Source organism: Giraffa tippelskirchi, chromosome 5 (assembly GCF_054371585.1).
Source record: "Giraffa tippelskirchi isolate mGirTip1 chromosome 5, T2T-mGirTip1v1.2.pri, whole genome shotgun sequence".
In the NCBI taxonomy this organism is placed as follows: Eukaryota; Metazoa; Chordata; class Mammalia; order Artiodactyla; family Giraffidae; genus Giraffa; species Giraffa tippelskirchi.
Window position 1 is genome coordinate 133,074,891 of NC_137279.1, and position 12,449 is coordinate 133,087,339.

At 39.2% G+C, this 12,449-nt stretch overlaps 1 long non-coding RNA gene across 1 annotated transcript in view; it reads left to right on the plus strand.

Moving 5' to 3' along the window:
* Positions 1-12,449, plus strand: part of LOC145504612 (uncharacterized) — a 67,877-nt gene that overhangs the window by 39,539 nt on the left and 15,889 nt on the right. Inside the window, exons 5-6 of the long non-coding RNA XR_014052328.1 lie at positions 9,569-9,678; positions 9,924-10,084. This is a non-coding gene — a long non-coding RNA (uncharacterized LOC145504612). The remainder of the gene's footprint in view (positions 1-9,568; positions 9,679-9,923; positions 10,085-12,449) is intronic.

The following is a 12,449-nucleotide window of genomic DNA, read 5'->3' on the forward strand; positions in this document are numbered from 1 at the left end:
AGTTTTCTAGGAATTGCAGTAATTCAGAGTTGGCTAGGAAGTCTTCCCTGGGGAAGGAAATGGCAACCCACTCCAGTATTCTTGCCTGGAGAATCCCATGCACAGAGGAGCCTGGTGGGCTACAATTCATGGGGTCACAAAGAGTCGGACACTACTGAGTGACTAACACACACACACACACACACACACACACACACACACATACATACACACACACACAGGAAGTCTTCTGTCAGTCCTTGGAACTAAGGAGAGTTTATTCACAATATGTTTATTATCTGAGGCTAACCAGCATAACATTACAACAGATTTGACTGGTGTTAAATGGACTGATTGAAACCAATTCATCTAATATATTGATAAGGAATCATTTTATTGTCACGCAGGATATGCAGGATTCTCTATTTCTGTGAATTTCCTTTAATGATAAATTAAATAGTGCAATTACATGTGTGTCTTAAATTTAACCCATGAAAAGAAGTTTAATTATAGATTTGAAGCACTGAAGACTTTTTCTAGACCAAAATTATATCAAGACATGGCTAGGAGTACTGGTGGCTTGAGAGCCAATACAAATAATTGAAAATATTTTCCTACTGAAATGGGCCCTTGTGGATGTTTCCCATTCCATATGAGAGGGGACCAGAAAGCCCACTAATGTTGGAATGCCTTGAAGAATTTGGCAGTTTTGGCCATACAACCTTCTTGACTAACCTGAGCCTTATAGAATGGAGACTTGCTTCAGTTCCTTTTCATTTTAGAGGCCTTCATGATATTTGGTTTTCTATTTAGCAGCACTCATGTAAAGAGTAAGCAGCACATGTGTTTTTTAGTGTATTCACTTTTGGAATATTTCTTCTACTGCTTTCTCTGCTCTCCTCTGGCACTCCAAAACGTACACTTACACATTTTGGAAACACTTAGGAAGCAAAGTCTCAGGCATCATGAGCGGACACCCTCTGACCCCCATCCTTGAGGATTTTGTACCGAGAGGGCTCCTTTGACAACCAGCTTCACCTAGGTGTCACGCCTCGCCACACAATATTCAGTTACACTCAGCCTCTCTCGCCAGAGGTTCCTAATGTCTTTAAGGTATGTTCCATCCCTCTCAAGTGCCACTTGCCCTGGATTTATTTAGTGGGGCTATAGGCCTGGAACAGAGGCTGGGTTCTTACTCCCAGGGTATAAATACTATCATTGTGCAGGCACTGGTTCTCTAAGGCAAGTCACCTGTCCAGGGAGGTTGGGTTTCTCAGAGAGTTTTCACACTGAAGGTTTGCTGGAGCTAAAGCATTTATGAATCAAAAGCTTGAGGGCAGGGGGCTGGGTGTGGGGTTCAAATTGAGAAACTGAGTACCTGTTTCTTAACTCAGAAAAATACACCATACTCTGCTCTGCAGGAAAAGCCCTGCACACTGGGTGGAGCAGGGGTCAACCTTTGTGCTGAAAGTGAAAAAGGGTTACATTTCTTCCCCAGTCACATGAATTAAAACAATATTGTACTGTTGTTAAACTTATAGTTGTCAAGGAAATTCACCTACTTCACCTAGTTTGAGCCTCTGCAGGCTATGTATTGTCAATTCCACTTTATAGGTGAGAAAAGCAAGTCTTATAAACAATCAGTTTACCACCCAAATGCTAAGTGGAAGAACTGGTATGGGAATTGAGGCCTTCTCTTTCTAAGTCCACTGATTTTTCTTTACCTCCAAAAACATCTATAGGTCATTTGTCAGATATTAGCAACTTTACTTAATTCTTTTTATAGCTGCTGTGCAAAACAGGAAGCAGAGATCTCAGGGAGGAAGACACAGGCAGGTGACCTTAGAGGAAGTTGTGTAGATTTGTGCTGTGACATCATGCCTGGGTCTGGGTCAATTTTCAGGCCCAGGGAAGCCAGTGCACCAGGGACTCAGGGAAGACACAGACAGTGAATGTTCCTAATAGAGGAAAGAGAGCTTGGATAAACTCTCAAGACCAACTTCTCCTTCTCAAGTTTGCCTTAGGGAGCAATACAATCAGAGCCGATTAACGCAGGCCTTAATGCTTTGTAGCAAAAGTGAATAACACTTATTGAGGGGAGACTAATGCAGGCTAAACTTTCATTTCCAAGGATAAATTAAAATTCTGCTTAAGTTTCCTAATTCCCTAGCTCCCTGGGTCATGCAGGTCAATAGTTAGTATGGTAGAATCCCTGGAACAAGTTCTCCTAAAGAGACTTTGTTAAAGAAATGAGTGCTACAGAAAAAAGAAAAAATGATAAACACCAGAAAATGCTTCAGAGACACTGTATCATTGTTACTGGGAGGAAATGTCACACGTAACTTCAGACTAACTGTTTATATGGTGAAAAATCAATTTTGAAAAATGTAAGCAGTGGCCGCTGTGGGGCCCTAGCTATGGTTTGAAATAAAACTCCTTTAAGTAGGACATAATTATTTTCTTTGGTTTCTAAAATATTGGCTATCATAAGCCATAAAAAATATTTATTTAATGCAACTGGCCCTAACCTATTTATCAAATGTAACCATAGCCCCAGGCACAAAATCCCAGCACTGGCTCACAGGCACGTGGGCGATGTTGCTACAGATGGAGGGCATGTCTTGCTGGCACACACTGGAGAGGGGGTCACAGTGAGAAGCATGCAGAAGGCGTGTACCATCTTATTCTCTATGCTGAACCCCCACCAACCTTACCAGCTACATTTTATTTACGAAACAGATTTATGGTTCTAAAAAACAGAACAAACTCATCAAATGAATTTATTTTAAATACTGAAGCCAAATTAGCAGTTTTCTTTGCATCTGTGACTTTTTACAATGAATCTGGATATGGTTTTGTTCCAAATTTCAGTCTGGAAAAAGACCGATCTTACAAAGTATTTGGTTTACCCACCTTCCTCTGTGAACCACCCTCACTCAAGAGGGTTTCTCCAAAATCTACAGTTCAGTATGTATTTTCAGGGCCTGAGAAGTGAAGTTGCTAAGTCTGTTGTTCTTTACACCCCTGGCCTGTGAAGAAGTGTCACATTCTAAAGAATTTTATGCTCTTTGAACTTACTTTTATATAGTGAGAGATAAACAGAGTCGGTGCTCAATAAAGTTTTGGGTTGTAAATGACTAACTAGGTTTTGCTACCTAGATTGTTGTTCAGTCACTCAGTCATTGCTGACTCTTTGTGACCCCATTAACTGCAGCACACCAAGCTTCCCTGTCCTTCACTATCTCCTGCAGTTTGCTCAAACTCATGTCCATTGAGTTGGTGATGCCATCCAATCATCTCATCCTCTCATGTCCCCTTCTCCTCTTGCCCTCAATCTTCCCCAGCATCAAGGTCTTATCCATGGAGTTGGCTCTTTGTATCAGGTGGCCAAATTATTGGAGCCTCAGCTTCATCATCAATCCTTCCAGTGAATATGCAGGGTTGATTTCCTTTAGGATTGAATGGTTTGATCTCCTTGCTGTCCAAGAACTAGTTGGTGTAGCTAACAATAAGTAATTGAATGTGACTTGAATGTGTGGATCACAATAAACTGTGGAAAATTTTAAAGAGATGGGAATACCAGACCACCTGACCTGTCTCTTGAAAAAACTGTATGCAGGTCAGGAAGCAACAGTTAGAACTGGACATGGAACAACAGACTGGTTCCAAATAGGAAAAGGAGTACATCAAGGCTGTATATTGTCACCCCGCTTATTTAACTTCTATGCAGAGTACATCATGAGAAACGCTGGGCTGGAAGAAGCACAAGCTGGAATCAAGATTGCCGGGAGAAATATCAATAACCTCAGATATGCAGATGACACCACCCTTATGGCAGAAAATGAAGAGGAACTAAAAAGCCTCTTGATGAAAGTGAAAGAGGAGAGTGAAAAAGTTGGCTTAAAGCTCAACATTCAGAAAACTAAGACCATGGCATCTGGTCCCATCACTTCTTGAGAAATAGATGGGGAAACAGTGGAAACAGTGTCAGTCTTTATTTTTTGGGCTCCAAAATCACTGTAGATGGTGATTGCAGCCATGAAATTAAAAGACACTTACTCCTTGGAAAGAAAGTTAAGACCAACCTAGATAGCATATTAAAAAGCAGAGACATTACTTTGTCAACAAAAGTCTATCTAGTCAAGGCTACCGTTTTCCGGTAGTTATGTATGGATGTGAGAGTTGGACTGTGAAGAAAGCTGAGCACCGAAGAATTGATGCTTTTGAACTGTGGTATTGGAGAAGACTCTTGAGAGTCCCTTGGACTGCAAGGAGATCCAATCAATCCATCCTAAAGGAGGTCAGTCCTGGGTGTTCACTGGAAGGACTGATGTTGAAGCTGAAACTTCAATACTTTGGCCACCTCATGTGAAGAGTTGACTCATTGGGAAAGACCCTAATGCCGGGAAGGATTGAGGGCAGGAGGAGAAGGGGACGACAGAGGATGAGATCGTTGGATGGCATCACCAACTCGATGGACATGAGTTTGGGTAAACTCCGGGAGTTGGTGATGGACAGGGAGGCCTGGCGTGCTGCGATTCATGGGGTCGCAAAGAGTTGGACTCAACTGAGCAACAGAACTGAACTGAAGCTTAAGAGAAGCCTGGAGTTTGTAGCCTTCTTTATTATGAAATACAAGGCATACACAAAATCCCCATAAATCAAAAATGTGCAGTTCAGTGATTTCTCGTAAGGCAACACCACTGTGACTACCACCTAGGTCTAAAAACATAAAGCCTGTTGCAGTGTTTCTTATAACACTCATGAATTAATTTAGAAATTTTTCATGTCCCTACTATGCCCAGCAAGATCTTAGGAATCCTTAGAGTCAATGGGAAAGACAAACCATATGCAAATAAATATATAACATGTTTGGCAGATATGTGTTAGGCAGAGAAATAGAGGGGTTTAGGGAGATAGCAGGTGAAGGTGCAGAGGGTTATTTTACATGTAGAATTACAAGGAAAGCCTTTGAAGGACAGGGATCATGTTTCGTTTTAGTCTGTGTTCCTGGGTGACTCACCCATAGTATCAATTAATAAATGTCTATCAAGTAAACTGGGTAATGATGGACTCAAGTATTCATGAGAGAACAAAGCAATCACAACAACAAACAGAAGACAGAAAAAAGAAAAAACTAAACAAACAAACAAAAAAAATGACAAATTAGTTGGCTATGGAACAAGTCTAGGCAAATGGCATTTTGTTTGGGGCAGAAGGAAAAAAATGGTTCAGACAATGTGTAGCATTAGGACAGGAAATCTAATTCATTCTCAGGCACTTCCTTTGAACTATTGCACTAAGCTAAGATTTTACAACAGTGGAAACAGTGTCAGACTTTATTTTTTTGGGCTCCAGAATCACTGCTGATGGTGACTGCAGCCATGAAATGAAAAGATGCTTACTCCTTGGAAGGAAGGTTATGGCCAACCTAGATAGCATATTTAAAAGAAGAGACATTACTTTGCCAACAAAAGTCCGTCTAGTCAAGGCTATGGTTTTTCCAGTGGTCATGTATGGATGTGAGAGTTGGACGGTGAAGAAAACTGAGTGCTGAAGAATTGATGCTTTTGAACTGTGGTGTTGGAGAAGACTCTTAAGAGTCCCTTGGACTGCAAGGAGATCCAATCAGTCCATCCTAAAAGAGATCAATCCTGGGTGTTCATTGGAAGGTCTGATGTTGAAGCTGAAACTCCAATACTTTGGCCACCTCATGCGAAGGGTTGACTCATTGGAAAAGACCCTAATGCTGGGTAGGATTGGCGGCAGGAGGAGAAGGGGATGACAGAGGATGAGATGGTTGGATGGCATCACCGACTCGATGGACATGGGTTTGGGTAAACTCCGGGAGTTGGTGATGGACAAAGAAGCCTGGCGTTCTGCAATTCATGGTGTCGCAGAGAGTCGGACACGACTGAGTGACTGAACTGAACTGAACTGAAGATTTTACAAGTTCAAGAGAGCTCTAAATGCAGACTTGCTCAGTTGTGTCTTTGCAACCCCATGGACTGTAGCCTGCTAGGCTCCTCTGTCCATGGAATTCTCCAGGCAATAATACTGGATTGGGTTGCCATTCCCTTCTTCAGGGGATCTTCCCAACCCAAGGATTGAACCCAGGGTCTCTTGCATTGCAGGCAGATTCTTTACCATCTGAGCCACAAGGGAAGCCTAAATACAAACACCAGACTATAAAATTTGGGCCAGTGTTCACCTATCTGTGGCTGGGCTTCACTTTCCGAAATGTTTCCAAAAATCAGTGAGTGTGTATTTTAAAATGCCAGTGGAAGATAAAGAAAGCAGTAGGCACAAAGTATTACAAAAAATAAAAATCTCAAGTATTTAGTTAAATACTCTTCAATTTTAATATTGACATTGCTAAACAACCCACCAAAGATCACTTTAGACCTCTGAAGATAAGAGGAACTAACGAGAGAGAGAGAGAGAGAGAGAGAGACTCTTCTTTTAATACTGAGACTCAGATCAATCAAGAATGTTATTTGGCCAAAGCTACAGAACCCAGACATAGAATTGGCTCAGAGTTTTAAATAAAATGGAATCTAAATGGAAAATTTCAAGGGCCAATTTTAATAGAAAAAGAAATATTTGCAGTTTTTTTTTTTGGCTTAGAATATTTAAGGATATAGCCTGTAAGAGCACTGTAAAGGAAAGAGAAAGAGAGAGAGAGACTTTTTAGGGGGAGGGAGGGTGCAGAAAGGGGAGGAGAAGAGAGGAAAGAAGAAAGGGGAGGAAAGAGGGAGGGGCCCTTGATATCAACAATTTGAGGAAAGCTAGAAATTAGAAAATTATCTTCATGTTAAGCTGCCTCTGTATTTTGCTTCTTTTTTATGCCCATTGCAAATTGATACAGTATTCCAAGCAGTGTGCTCTCCATATAGTAGTCCTTCAATAAATGCAAACGATGACATTGATTTTACTAAATCTATTTCCCACTTCCTTTTTAATGATTCCTAATAATCTTCATAATTAAGTTAAATCAATAGTAACACAAGTGGAGAACGGGGCATTAAAAAAACTCATGTAATCAATCATTCCATCAACCAATAAATATTAATTGCACTTCAGGTAGTGTGCTGGGGCTTTAACTATAAACAAGGTATATATGGTCCTTGATCTAAGGATTATAAAAACTAGCTAGAGTAATATTTGACAACAACCATTATTATTGCCTTGGTCATCATCTTTTTCTTCATTATCATTATTGCTAACACATTTTGAGAATTTCTTCAGTTCCAGGTAGTCTTTTAGCATTTACATATATTAGCTCATTTGGGCTTCCCTGATAGCTCAGTTGGTAAAGAATCTGCCTGCAATGCATGAGACCCTGGTTCGATTCCTGGGTCAGGAAGATCCCCTGGAGAAGGTATAGGCTCACTCGAGTATTCTTGGGCTTCCCTTGTGGCTCAGGTGGTAAAGAATATGCCTGCAATGCAGGAGACCTGGGTTCGATCCCTGGGTTGGGAAAATTCCCTGGAGAAGGGAAAGGCTATCCACTCCAGTATTCTGGCCTGGAGAATTCCATGGACTGTATAGTTCATGGGATCGCAAAGAATCGGACAGGACAGAGAGACTTTCACTTTCACTTTTCACCTCATTTAATCTTCACAGCAACATTTTGAGTAGACAATATTAGCCTCATTTTTCTAATGGAGAAACTAAAGCTCTAAAAAATTAGGAATTATAGAGTGAATTTCAATACACTGCTAAACTTGTTATAAACCATAATGTGATGGTTTAAATGGTGACTAAAAGCAGCTATCAAAATTCAGAAACAGAATTAAGATTCTCTCCCTCCATATACCCTCCCAATGCTTAAAGAAAAATATATCTGAAAGTCTTCAAGTAGCTTTATTTTAAAGGTTGTCTTTTACTTTCTTAACTTTTCAAAGAGGGAATCACTGGTGATAATGGTTACAGTGTTTTATATACTTGATGCTTTGAAAGTTGTTAAGATAGGGAAGGTAATACAGATGATGTGATGTGATCCAGAGCCTTCTAAAATGAGGGGAAAGGGCACACCGATTGAGATGTAAGCCAAGGCACTCTCCTTGGGAATTTAGAGCCCTGTGTTTCATTTTCTGACCTCACTACAGAGACTTCCACATCATCCAGGCCTGCCATTGGATAATAACTCTGTCCAGCAACCCCTGGGACCCAACCAATTTATCATCTACTCTGCTAGAGAGATTTTTGATTCCTTGCATCCCATCTTGTGCTGTTGGGTCTAGCGAAGCCAAAGGGTTGCTAATTGCCATGTTAAATTCTCCTGGCCTCAGCTATTCTCTCCCCAGTGTCTCTCAATCTCCCAGTCCAATTGGGGACATTCATAGGAATTTATCTGCCCGCCAGGAGCTCAAAAAGCATTTACTGCTAGTTTGTCTGTATCAGCAAAGGAGAATGGTGGTTGTAGTCAGGGTGACTGTGCTCTGCATTTTATGATGCTATTTCATAATAGAAGGTTGCAATCTTCTGCCTACTATAAGATAAAAGGGAAAAGAATTCACAACAAGTTGTGTTTGGGGAAACATTTTCTTGAATTTAAGGTTATCTATCAAGATAACAGTTATTACTAATGTCCTTATCTGTTGTTGTCTAAATAAAGTCCATTAACTGACTTTACATTCCCAGGTCCAGTTGCAATAACTTTATTATAGCTGTCAATACCCTGTTGAAAATAATAATTCCAGCATTGATTTCTACTTCTTTTTTGCTTAAAGACACTTTGGCATCTCCACCAAATTTCTGGATTTAAAAAACATTGGGTAAAGGATTTTAAAAGTTATTGTGTGAACAAGAGTCCCTAGGTGATCCTTCTTATGCAATATTTTAGAGAATTTAATTCTGTTCCACAAAATATAGAATCTGTGACTCAGGGTGATTTTTTTTCTCCTTCCACTTTCAAGTTTAAAAATATTTTAGGCAGCATGAAATGCATTTGCATCATTTTCACATGCATCATAATAAACAAGGGCATGCCTACTGCATCATAGTTACCATGCCACCATCCCTGATCTGACCTGCACATTTTTAGGCTGACCTAAGAACACAGAAAAAACCTTCCTGGAGCTGACTCAATGTGAAGGATTATCATTTCTTTTAGTGAGGATATGTTTGATATATATTTGATGGGAAATGGGCTTTTTCTCAGAAATTGGAAAGAAGAACAGTGTTAAGTGCATCACCAACCAAACGCAAATGAACAAAATGAACTTCCATCTCCCTGTGCAACAGTGGGAGAGGTGGTTTGTGGGTGTCAGGTATATTTGAATATGTTACTGACTTACATGACACACGATGCGACTGATGCAGGTACCACATTACAAACCACAGCGGTCTGTTCCATTGGAACATGGATTTGAAAGACTGTTGTTGTTCTTGGTGAGACCTTTTTGACTCCTTTCTGCTTGTACACTTTTTTTTCTTTCCAAAGCAGATGATGAGGACTAATGTCACAGCCCCTGAACAAGAGGATTGAAAAATTTGGATTTTATTCCTGTCCCAGTCATACAATGTTCTCCTCCTTAGACCATGTTGATTTTTGTCTCTTCATTTGTTTGTTTTTCTCTTTCAGGTAAGGCTTAAGCCCATGGTCTTTTTAGAGGTCACTTAATACGGTGGAAAGAACACCAGCCTTAAAGTCAGCAAAACCTGAGTGGTGGTCCTGATTCTGCCATGAATAAGGTGTGAGACTTTAGGCAAATTATTTTTTCTTTTGGAGATTCAGGGTCTTATCTAAAAAATGGAAATCAGATCGCCCACCTTGCAGAACTGTTTGCGAGAATTTAATTAAACTTCATAAATATAGTGACCAGCACAGTATAAGTTACATTGTAGGGACCCAATTATAATAATAATGGAACATAAACAGATAAGTGAAAACATAGGGTATTGTGATCTGGTATCTTTGTTTTTCTTTTTTTTTTCAGGGGATGCAGTGTCACTTCTGGAGAAATATTAGTTGTCTAGTGAAAGAGGAATTTGTTTTTAGACACTTTCTCCCTTTACTAATTGAAAATGAAGTTTATATTATTTCTCTGCTTTTATGATGCAAACATTGAGTGGAATAGTGAGGATATTAAATTGTTAGGTGAGTCTAGTTGAAAAGCCTAAAAAATAATTGCTTTATAGTCTGTTTAGGAAATGTAGTGATCTGATTTTAATTTTCTTATTTAAAGGATATTCTGAACACCCATCCGCTGTTTGAGCTGTTTCTTTGCATTTTCAGCTTCTGTATGTCCCTGAAGGTATTTTTCTGTGATGCACATATGAGGGGATATGAGCCTGAGTTCCCTGAACTCAAGAAGGGATCCTTCTTTCCATATGACTAATCATTTCTGGTTTGCATCAATCGCCCACGATGTGGAGGCTCACATATGCTGACCTAGTCAGCCTCCAAGAAGAGAACAACTTTCAGTTTACCTCCAAAAAATTTGTTTTGAAGATCGACATGCGATAGGCCTTGAATCCTAAATTTTCTGTTTAAAAAGTTATAATATCATTTTACAAGTTAACAACCAGTGTTCGATATTAAAACAGATGGCAATATGATGAGTTGAATTTACTCAGAATTTTTAGTCTTAGTTTTTTTTTTAACTGGCTGTGACTTCCCCCAGTGTCTTAACTTCTCTATTCTCTGATCTTTCATCTATAAAAGAAGAAATTTCAAGTAGGTGATGCCAGATTTTTCTTCAATAGTAAGTTGTAATAGTAAGCATAAAAAGGAAAAAAAAGGAGCAGCTCCCAGGATTAATCAGTTTTATAATTATTGGTGAGACCCTGAAGTTTGCCTGAATTCAAAGAACTAGTTATGTGACCTTGGGAACTTTAATTTCCTCACCTGTGAAATGGGAACACAAGTAATATGAACCTCAGAGGGTAGTTGTGAAGGTAACTGAATAATACATGAAAGATGTTTGCCACAGCTTAACCATAAATGTCAGCCACTTGTAGCAGTGACGATAGCAGTGGGGACCAGGAACTAGCTCTTTAATTCAATTCTCACAGCCTGAAACTTTATAAGTATTAATATCCATATTTTATAGACATAACTGAAGTTCAGAAAGGTTAAGCAATTTTTAAAATGTCATGTGTTTAGGAAGTGACAGTCAGATTTTGAAACTAGGTCTGTTTAATTTTAACCAGTAGGAAGGATATTTTCTAGCTCTATGATTCTGTGAAAATCCTATTTTGATTAGAATTACAAAATGCTACTTATGAGTTAGTTGTTCTGTATTTTTGTTCCCAAAGCACTTTATACATATATATATATAAAACTAGCAACACATTCATCATGTCTTGTAACTTTGTTTTTTTTTTAACTTGTCTGACCAACAACAGACAGTAAGATTTGAGGACAACAGTCTTGGTTTATGAGGCCAAGAGATGGATCTTGGCACACAGTAGGCATGTAAGAATTGTCTTTTGAACAAAATATATTTTAAGAAAATACAGCATCTAGGGTGAAGCAAAGCAGAACAAAACAAACAGTCTCATTGGGTTAATTTGGCTTCAGGGAAAAAACAGAGAAATAGAGACTACAGAAATAGGATTTTATCAGGGCAGAAGGGTAACAGACATTTAAGGTCAGATAGTATTTAGCCTTGAGGCAGGGAATGGGATTCATTTCAGGAACTTCCTCCTAAAACAATTGCTCTGAACTAAGATTTGACTGGTTCCTGCAATGAACATAATTAAAGTTAATCACAATTTTTTATACCCAGAGTAGTTTTAAACTTAGAGAACTGACTATTAAATTTGGACCAAACAGAGGCAGTTCACTTTCAAAGACATTCTAGGGGAAATTCACTACAGTTGATGTTTCGTATTAAAATTTATATCATCCATCATCCTAATAGATTATACATATGATTTTTCCATCACATTATAAGAACAAAATGCTATCTTGTCTCCTTGATACAGTGTCTTAAAGAAAAAAAAGAAAGAAACACCGCACTGTTCCTTTTCTGTTTTTTTTTTTTTCCTTTGAAGTTGTTCATAGCACACAAGGTCTGGCATTGGGAGTAATTAGAGTAAACCATGCAGAAATCCCAAAGGAAACAGGCAGGTAGGGTAATGTTTGCTGCATTAAAAACTTAAAAAGAAAGCTTGGTGTTTTAGAGGACAAGAAGGTGAACAAACCCTTCCTAGGACGATTAAATGAGTGAATCCGTCTTACCTGTCTAAATGAGACTCCCTGGCCATACTCTGAGATGTAATCATAATTATGGGAAAAGCTTAAGAGGAAATTTTTAATAATTAACAACGCTACCCTACACAATAGGCAGACAAATGTTTTTGAAGATTATGACCGACAGTAACTGTGCACTAGGATCACCTGAGATGCCAGTCGCCATCTCAGGTCTAAGAAAGCTGAATCTGCTATCCCTGTGATACATTCAGTCCTCACCCCCAACAGGTCCCTTGGGAGACTGTGAAGTTCTATTGACAGGTGA